The sequence below is a fragment of the Strix aluco genome, unplaced genomic scaffold, assembly GCF_031877795.1.
Source record: "Strix aluco isolate bStrAlu1 unplaced genomic scaffold, bStrAlu1.hap1 HAP1_SCAFFOLD_33, whole genome shotgun sequence".
NCBI lineage: Eukaryota > Metazoa > Chordata > Aves > Strigiformes > Strigidae > Strix > Strix aluco.
In genome coordinates this window covers 3389767-3399490 of record NW_027436647.1, presented here as the reverse complement: position 1 = coordinate 3399490, position 9724 = coordinate 3389767, and positions in this window count along the sequence as shown.

Genomic DNA, 9724 nt, shown 5'->3' with positions numbered 1-9724 from the left:
TTGCAGAGCACTGGGGAAAGGCAGGCAGAGAATTCCCTGCTAGCACCTTCTCTGTGCCTGGGAAGCAGAAGTGTTCACATTGCTTCGCAAGAATCGCTTTTGTGCAGAAAACACTAACACTTGTTCAGAAGGAAAGAAAGCACAGAGCCCCAGATTTTATGTTGTCCTGGAGAGCTTGCAGACCACTGGGGAAAGGCAGGCAGAGAATTCCCTGCTAGCACCTTCTCTGTGCCTGTTCACATTGCTTCGCAGAATCGCTTTTGTGCAGAAAACAGTAACACTTGTTCAGAACGAAAGAAAGCACAGAGCCCCAGATTCTATGTTGTCCTGGAGAGCTTGCAGAGCACTGGGGAAAGGCAGGCAGAGAATTCCCTGCTAGCACCTTCTCTGTGCCTGGGAAGCAGAAGTGTTCACATTGCTTCGCAGAATCGCTTTTGTGCAGAAAACAGTAACACTTGTTCAGAAGGAAAGAAAGCACAGAGCCCCAGATTCTATGTTGTCCTGGAGAGCTTGCAGAGCACTGGGGAAAGGCAGGCAGAGAATTCCTTGCTAGCACCTTCTCTGTGCCTGCTCACATTGCTTCGCAGAATCGCTTTTGTGCAGAAAACAGTAACACTTGTTCAGAACGAAAGAAAGCACAGAGCCCCAGATTCTATGTTGTCCTGGAGAGCTTGCAGAGCACTGGGGAAAGGCAGGCAGAAAATTCCCTGCTAGCACCTTCTCTGTGCCTGGGAAGCAGAAGTGTTCACATTGCTTCGCAGAATCGCTTTTGTGCAGAAAACAGTAACACTTGTTCAGAAGGAAAGAAAGCACAGAGCCCCAGATTCTATGTTGTCCTGGAGAGCTTGCAGAGCACTGGGGAAAGGCAGGCAGAGAATTCCCTGCTAGCACCTTCTCTGTGCCTGGGAAGCAGAAGTGTTCACATTGCTTCGCAGAATCGCTTTTGTGCAGAAAACAGTAACACTTGCTCAGAACGAAAGAAAGCACAGAGCCCCAGATTTTATGTTGCCCTGTAGAGCTTGCAGAGCACTGGGGAAAGGCAGGCAGAGAATTCCTTGCTAGCACCTTCTCTGTGCCTGGGAAGCAGAAGTGTTCACATTGCTTCGCAGAATCGCTTTTGTGCAGAAAACAGTAACACTTGTTCAGAAGGAAAGAAAGCACAGAGCCCCAGATTTTATGTTGTCCTGGAGAGCTTGCAGAGCACTGGGGAAAGGCAGGCAGAGAATTCCCTGCTAGCACCTTCTCTGTGCCTGTTCACATTGCTTCGCAGAATCGCTTTTGTGCAGAAAACAGTAACACTTGTTCAGAAGGAAAGAAAGCACAGAGCCCCAGATTCTATGTTGTCCTGGAGAGCTTGCAGAGCACTGGGGAAAGGCAGGCAGAGAATTCCCTGATAGCACCTTCTCTGTGCCTGGGAAGCAGAAGTGTTCACATTGCTTCGCAAGAATCGCTTTTGTGCAGAAAACAGTAACACTTGTTCAGAACGAAAGAAAGCACAGAGCCCCAGATTCTATGTTGTCCTGGAGAGCTTGCAGAGCACTGGGGAAAGGCAGGCAGAGAATTCCCTGCTAGCACCTTCTCTGTGCCTGGGAAGCAGAAGTGTTCACATTGCTTCGCAGAATCGCTTTTGTGCAGAAAACACTAACACTTGTTCAGAAGGAAAGAAAGCACAGAGCCCCAGATTTTATGTTGTCCTGGAGAGCTTGCAGAGCACTGGGGAAAGGCAGGCAGAGAATTCCTTGCTAGCACCTTCTCTGTGCCTGGGAAGCAGAAGTGTTCACATCGCTTCGCAAGAATCGCTTTTGTGCAGAAAACACTAACACTTGTTCAGAAGGAAAGAAAGCACAGAGCCCCAGATTTGATGTTGCCCTGGAGAGCTGGCAGACCACTGGGGAAAGGCAGGCAGAGAATTCCCTGCTAGCACCTTCTCTGTGCCTGGGAAGCAGAAGTGTTCACATTGCTTCGCAGAATCGCTTTTGTGCAGAAAACAGTAACACTTGTGCAGAAGGAAAGAAAGCACAGAGCCCCAGATTCTATGTTGTCCTGGAGAGCTTGCAGAGCACTGGGGAAAGGCAGGCAGAGAATTCCCTGATAGCACCTTCTCTGTGCCTGTTCACATTGCTTCGCAGAATCGCTTTTGTGCAGAAAACACTAACACTTGTTCAGAAGGAAAGAAAGCACAGAGCCCCAGATTTGCTGTTGTCCTGGAGAGCTTGCAGAGCACTGGGGAAAGGCAGGCAGAGAATTCCTTGCTAGCACCTTCTCTGTGCCTGGGAAGCAGAAGTGTTCACATTGCTTTGCAGAATCGCTTTTGTGCAGAAAACACTAACACTTGTTCAGAAGGAAAGAAAGCACAGAGCCCCAGATTCTATGTTGTCCTGGAGAGCTTGCAGAGCACTGGGGAAAGGCAGGCAGAGAATTCCCTGCTAGCACCTTCTCTGTGCCTGGGAAGCAGAAGTGTTCACATTGCTTCGCAGAATCGCTTTTGTGCAGAAAACACTAACACTTGTTCAGAAGGAAAGAAAGCACAGAGCCCCAGATTCTATGTTGTCCTGGAGAGCTTGCAGAGCACTGGGGAAAGGCAGGCAGAGAATTCCCTGCTAGCACCTTCTCTGTGCCTGGGAAGCAGAAGTGTTCACATTGCTTCGCAGAATCGCTTTTGTGCAGAAAACAGTAACACTTGCTCAGAACGAAAGAAAGCACAGAGCCCCAGATTTTATGTTGCCCTGTAGAGCTTGCAGAGCACTGGGGAAAGGCAGGCAGAGAATTCCTTGCTAGCACCTTCTCTGTGCCTGTTCACATTGCTTCGCAGAATCGCTTTTGTGCAGAAAACAGTAACACTTGTTCAGAAGGAAAGAAAGCACAGAGCCCCAGATTCTATGTTGTCCTGGAGAGCTTGCAGAGCACTGGGGAAAGGCAGGCAGAGAATTCCCTGATAGCACCTTCTCTGTGCCTGGGAAGCAGAAGTGTTCACATTGCTTCGCAAGAATCGCTTTTGTGCAGAAAACAGTAACACTTGTTCAGAACGAAAGAAAGCACAGAGCCCCAGATTCTATGTTGTCCTGGAGAGCTTGCAGAGCACTGGGGAAAGGCAGGCAGAGAATTCCCTGCTAGCACCTTCTCTGTGCCTGGGAAGCAGAAGTGTTCACATTGCTTCGCAGAATCGCTTTTGTGCAGAAAACACTAACACTTGTTCAGAAGGAAAGAAAGCACAGAGCCCCAGATTTTATGTTGTCCTGGAGAGCTTGCAGAGCACTGGGGAAAGGCAGGCAGAGAATTCCTTGCTAGCACCTTCTCTGTGCCTGGGAAGCAGAAGTGTTCACATCGCTTCGCAAGAATCGCTTTTGTGCAGAAAACACTAACACTTGTTCAGAAGGAAAGAAAGCACAGAGCCCCAGATTTGATGTTGCCCTGGAGAGCTGGCAGACCACTGGGGAAAGGCAGGCAGAGAATTCCCTGCTAGCACCTTCTCTGTGCCTGGGAAGCAGAAGTGTTCACATTGCTTCGCAGAATCGCTTTTGTGCAGAAAACAGTAACACTTGTTCAGAAGGAAAGAAAGCACAGAGCCCCAGATTCTATGTTGTCCTGGAGAGCTTGCAGAGCACTGGGGAAAGGCAGGCAGAGAATTCCCTGATAGCACCTTCTCTGTGCCTGTTCACATTGCTTCGCAGAATCGCTTTTGTGCAGAAAACACTAACACTTGTTCAGAAGGAAAGAAAGCACAGAGCCCCAGATTTGCTGTTGTCCTGGAGAGCTTGCAGAGCACTGGGGAAAGGCAGGCAGAGAATTCCTTGCTAGCACCTTCTCTGTGCCTGGGAAGCAGAAGTGTTCACATTGCTTTGCAGAATCGCTTTTGTGCAGAAAACACTAACACTTGTTCAGAAGGAAAGAAAGCACAGAGCCCCAGATTCTATGTTGTCCTGGAGAGCTTGCAGAGCACTGGGGAAAGGCAGGCAGAGAATTCCCTGCTAGCACCTTCTCTGTGCCTGTTCACATTGCTTCGCAGAATCGCTTTTGTGCAGAAAACACTAACACTTGTTCAGAACGAAAGAAAGCACAGAGCCCCAGATTCTATGTTGTCCTGGAGAGCTTGCAGAGCACTGGGGAAAGGCAGGCAGAGAATTCCCTGCTAGCACCTTCTCTGTGCCTGTTCACATTGCTTCGCATAATCGCTTTTGTGCAGAAAACACTAACACTTGTTCAGAACGAAAGAAAGCACAGAGCCCCAGATTCTATGTTGTCCTGGAGAGCTTGCAGAGCACTGGGGAAAGGCAGGCAGAGAATTCCTTGCTAGCACCTTCTCTGTGCCTGGGAAGCAGAAGTGTTCACATTGCTTCGCAGAATCGCTTTTGTGCAGAAAACAGTAACACTTGTTCAGAAGGAAAGAAAGCACAGAGCCCCAGATTCTATGTTGTCCTGGAGAGCTTGCAGAGCACTGGGGAAAGGCAGGCAGAGAATTCCCTGCTAGCACCTTCTCTGTGCCTGGGAAGCAGAAGTGTTCACATTGCTTCGCAGAATCGCTTTTGTGCAGAAAACAGTAACACTTGTTCAGAAGGAAAGAAAGCACAGAGCCCCAGATTTGCTGTTGTCCTGGAGAGCTTGCAGAGCACTGGGGAAAGGCAGGCAGAGAATTCCCTGATAGCACCTTCTCTGTGCCTGGGAAGCAGAAGTGTTCACATTGCTTCGCAGAATCGCTTTTGTGCAGAAAACAGTAACACTTGCTCAGAACGAAAGAAAGCACAGAGCCCCAGATTTTATGTTGCCCTGGAGAGCTTGCAGAGCACTGGGGAAAGGCAGGCAGAGAATTCCTTGCTAGCACCTTCTCTGTGCCTGGGAAGAAGAAGTGTTCACATTGCTTCGCAGAATCGCTTTTGTGCAGAAAACAGTAACACTTGTTCAGAAGGAAAGAAAGCACAGAGCCCCAGATTTTATGTTGTCCTGGAGAGCTTGCAGAGCACTGGGGAAAGGCAGGCAGAGAATTCCCTGATAGCACCTTCTCTGTGCCTGTTCACATTGCTTCGCAGAATCGCTTTTGTGCAGAAAACAGTAACACTTGTTCAGAAGGAAAGAAAGCACAGAGCCCCAGATTTGCTGTTGTCCTGGAGAGCTTGCAGAGCACTGGGGAAAGGCAGGCAGAGAATTCCCTGCTAGCACCTTCTCTGTGCCTGGGAAGCAGAAGTGTTCACATTGCTTCGCAGAATCGCTTTTGTGCAGAAAACAGTAACACTTGTTCAGAAGGAAAGAAAGCACAGAGCCCCACATTCTATGTTGTCCTGGAGAGCTTGCAGAGCACTGGGGAAAGGCAGGCAGAGAATTCCCTGCTAGCACCTTCTCTGTGCCTGGGAAGCAGAAGTGTTCACATCGCTTCGCAAGAATCGCTTTTGTGCAGAAAACAGTAACACTTGTTCAGAAGGAAAGAAAGCACAGAGCCCCAGATTCTATGTTGTCCTGGAGAGCTTGCAGAGCACTGGGGAAAGGCAGGCAGAGAATTCCCTGCTAGCACCTTCTCTGTGCCTGGGAAGCAGAAGTGTTCACATTGCTTCGCAGAATCGCTTTTGTGCAGAAAACAGTAACACTTGTTCAGAAGGAAAGAAAGCACAGAGCCCCAGATTCTATGTTGTCCTGGAGAGCTTGCAGAGCACTGGGGAAAGGCAGGCAGAGAATTCCCTGATAGCACCTTCTCTGTGCCTGTTCACATTGCTTCGCAGAATCGCTTTTGTGCAGAAAACAGTAACACTTGTTCAGAAGGAAAGAAAGCACAGAGCCCCAGATTTGCTGTTGTCCTGGAGAGCTTGCAGAGCACTGGGGAAAGGCAGGCAGAGAATTCCCTGATAGCACCTTCTCTGTGCCTGTTCACATTGCTTCGCAGAATCGCTTTTGTGCAGAAAACACTAACACTTGTTCAGAACGAAAGAAAGCACAGAGCCCCAGATTTGCTGTTGTCCTGGAGAGCTTGCAGAGCACTGGGGAACGGCAGGCAGAGAATTCCCTGCTAGCACCTTCTCTGTGCCTGGGAAGCAGAAGTGTTCACATTGCTTCGCAGAATCGCTTTTGTGCAGAAAACAGTAACACTTGCTCAGAACGAAAGAAAGCACAGAGCCCCATATTTTATGTTGCCCTGGAGAGCTTGCAGAGCACTGGGGAAAGGCAGGCAGAGAATTCCTTGCTAGCACCTTCTCTGTGCCTGGGAAGCAGAAGTGTTCACATTGCTTCGCAGAATCGCTTTTGTGCAGAAAACAGTAACACTTGTTCAGAAGGAAAGAAAGCACAGAGCCCCAGATTCTATGTTGTCCTGGAGAGCTTGCAGAGCACTGGGGAAAGGCAGGCAGAGAATTCCCTGATAGCACCTTCTCTGTGCCTGTTCACATTGCTTCGCAGAATCGCTTTTGTGCAGAAAACAGTAACACTTGTTCAGAAGGAAAGAAAGCACAGAGCCCCAGATTTGCTGTTGTCCTGGAGAGCTTGCAGAGCACTGGGGAAAGGCAGGCAGAGAATTCCCTGATAGCACCTTCTCTGTGCCTGGGAAGCAGAAGTGTTCACATTGCTTCGCAGAATCGCTTTTGTGCAGAAAACAGTAACACTTGTTCAGAAGGAAAGAAAGCACAGAGCCCCAGATTTTATGTTGTCCTGGAGAGCTTGCAGACCACTGGGGAAAGGCAGGCAGAGAATTCCCTGATAGCACCTTCTCTGTGCCTGTTCACATTGCTTCGCAGAATCGCTTTTGTGCAGAAAACAGTAACACTTGTTCAGAAGGAAAGAAAGCACAGAGCCCCAGATTCTATGTTGTCCTGGAGAGCTTGCAGAGCACTGGGGAAAGGCAGGCAGAGAATTCCCTGCTAGCACCTTCTCTGTGCCTGGGAAGCAGAAGTGTTCACATTGCTTCTCAAGAATCGCTTTTGGGCAGAGAACACTAACACTTGTTCAGAAGGAAAGAAAGCACAGAGCCCCAGATTCTATGTTGTCCTGGAGAGCTTGCAGAGCACTGGGGAAAGGCAGGCAGAGAATTCCCTGATAGCACCTTCTCTGTGCCTGTTCACATTGCTTCGCAGAATCGCTTTTGTGCAGAAAACACTAACACTTGTTCAGAAGGAAAGAAAGCACAGAGCCCCAGATTCTATGTTGTCCTGGAGAGCTTGCAGAGCACTGGGGAAAGGCAGGCAGAGAATTCCTTGCTAGCACCTTCTCTGTGCCTGGGAAGAAGAAGTGTTCACATTGCTTCGCAGAATCGCTTTTGTGCAGAAAACAGTAACACTTGCTCAGAACGAAAGAAAGCACAGAGCCCCAGATTTTATGTTGCCCTGGAGAGCTTGCAGAGCACTGGGGAAAGGCAGGCAGAGAATTCCTTGCTAGCACCTTCTCTGTGCCTGGGAAGCAGAAGTGTTCACATTGCTTCGCAGAATCGCTTTTGTGCAGAAAACAGTAACACTTGTTCAGAAGGAAAGAAAGCAAAGAGCCCCAGATTTTATGTTGTCCTGGAGAGCTTGCAGAGCACTGGGGAAAGGCAGGCAGAGAATTCCCTGCTAGCACCTTCTCTGTGCCTGTTCACATTGCTTCGCAGAATCGCTTTTGTGCAGAAAACAGTAACACTTGTTCAGAAGGAAAGAAAGCACAGAGCCCCAGATTCTATGTTGTCCTGGAGAGCTTGCAGAGCACTGGGGAAAGGCAGGCAGAGAATTCCCTGATAGCACCTTCTCTGTGCCTGGGAAGCAGAAGTGTTCACATTGCTTCGCAAGAATCGCTTTTGTGCAGAAAACACTAACACTTGTTCAGAACGAAAGAAAGCACAGAGCCCCAGATTCTATGTTGTCCTGGAGAGCTTGCAGAGCACTGGGGAAAGGCAGGCAGAGAATTCCCTGCTAGCACCTTCTCTGTGCCTGTTCACATTGCTTCGCAGAATCGCTTTTGTGCAGAAAACAGTAACACTTGTTCAGAAGGAAAGAAAGCACAGAGCCCCAGATTCTATGTTGTCCTGGAGAGCTTGCAGAGCACTGGGGAAAGGCAGGCAGAGAATTCCCTGCTAGCACCTTCTCTGTGCCTGGGAAGCAGAAGTGTTCACATTGCTTCGCAGAATCGCTTTTGTGCAGAAAACACTAACACTTGTTCAGAAGGAAAGAAAGCACAGAGCCCCAGATTTTATGTTGTCCTGGAGAGCTTGCAGAGCACTGGGGAAAGGCAGGCAGAGAATTCCTTGCTAGCACCTTCTCTGTGCCTGGGAAGCAGAAGTGTTCACATCGCTTCGCAAGAATCGCTTTTGTGCAGAAAACACTAACACTTGTTCAGAAGGAAAGAAAGCACAGAGCCCCAGATTTGATGTTGCCCTGGAGAGCTTGCAGAGCACTGGGGAAAGGCAGGCAGAGAATTCCCTGCTAGCACCTTCTCTGTGCCTGGGAAGCAGAAGTGTTCACATTGCTTCGCAGAATCGCTTTTGTGCAGAAAACAGTAACACTTGTTCAGAAGGAAAGAAAGCACAGAGCCCCAGATTCTATGTTGTCCTGGAGAGCTTGCAGAGCACTGGGGAAAGGCAGGCAGAGAATTCCCTGCTAGCACCTTCTCTGTGCCTGGGAAGCAGAAGTGTTCACATTGCTTCGCAGAATCGCTTTTGTGCAGAAAACAGTAACACTTGTTCAGAAGGAAAGAAAGCACAGAGCACCAGATTCTATGTTGTCTTGGAGAGCTTGCAGAGCACTGGGGAAAGGCAGGCAGAGAATTCCCTGATATCACCTTCTCTGTGCCTGGGAAGCAGAAGTGTTCACATTGCTTCGCAAGAATCGCTTTTGTGCAGAAAACAGTAACACTTGTTCAGAAGGAAAGAAAGCACAGAGCCCCAGATTTTATGTTGTCCTGGAGAGCTTGCAGAGCACTGGGGAAAGGCAGGCAGAGAATTCCCTGATAGCACCTTCTCTGTGCCTGTTCACATTGCTTCGCAGAATCGCTTTTGTGCAGAAAACAGTAACAGTTGTTGAGAAGGAAAGAAAGCACAGAGCCCCAGATTTGATGTTGTCCTGGAGAGCTTGCAGAGCACTGGGGAAAGGCAGGCAGAGAATTCCCTGATAGCACCTTCTCTGTGCCTGGGAAGCAGAAGTGTTCACATTGCTTCGCAGAATCGCTTTTGTGCAGAAAACAGTAACACTTGTTCAGAAGGAAAGAAAGCACAGAGCCCCAGATTCTATGTTGTCCTGGAGAGCTTGCAGAGCACTGGGGAAAGGCAGGCAGAGAATTCCCTGCTAGCACCTTCTCTGTGCCTGGGAAGCAGAAGTGTTCACATTGCTTCGCAGAATCGCTTTTGTGCAGAAAACACTAACACTTGTTCAGAAGGAAAGAAAGCACAGAGCCCCAGATTTTATGTTGCCCTGGAGAGCTTGCAGAGCACTGGGGAAAGGCAGGCAGAGAATTCCTTGCTAGCACCTTCTCTGTGCCTGGGAAGCAGAAGTGTTCACATTGCTTCGCAGAATCGCTTTTGTGCAGAAAACAGTAACACTTGTTCAGAAGGAAAGAAAGCACAGAGCCCCAGATTCTATGTTGTCCTGGAGAGCTTGCAGAGCACTGGGGAAAGGCAGGCAGAGAATTCCCTGATAGCACCTTCTCTGTGCCTGGGAAGCAGAAGTGTTCACATTGCTTCGCAAGAATCGCTTTTGTGCAGAAAACACTAACACTTGTTCAGAACGAAAGAAAGCACAGAGCCCCAGATTCTATGTTGTCCTGGAGAGCTTGCAGAGCACTGGGG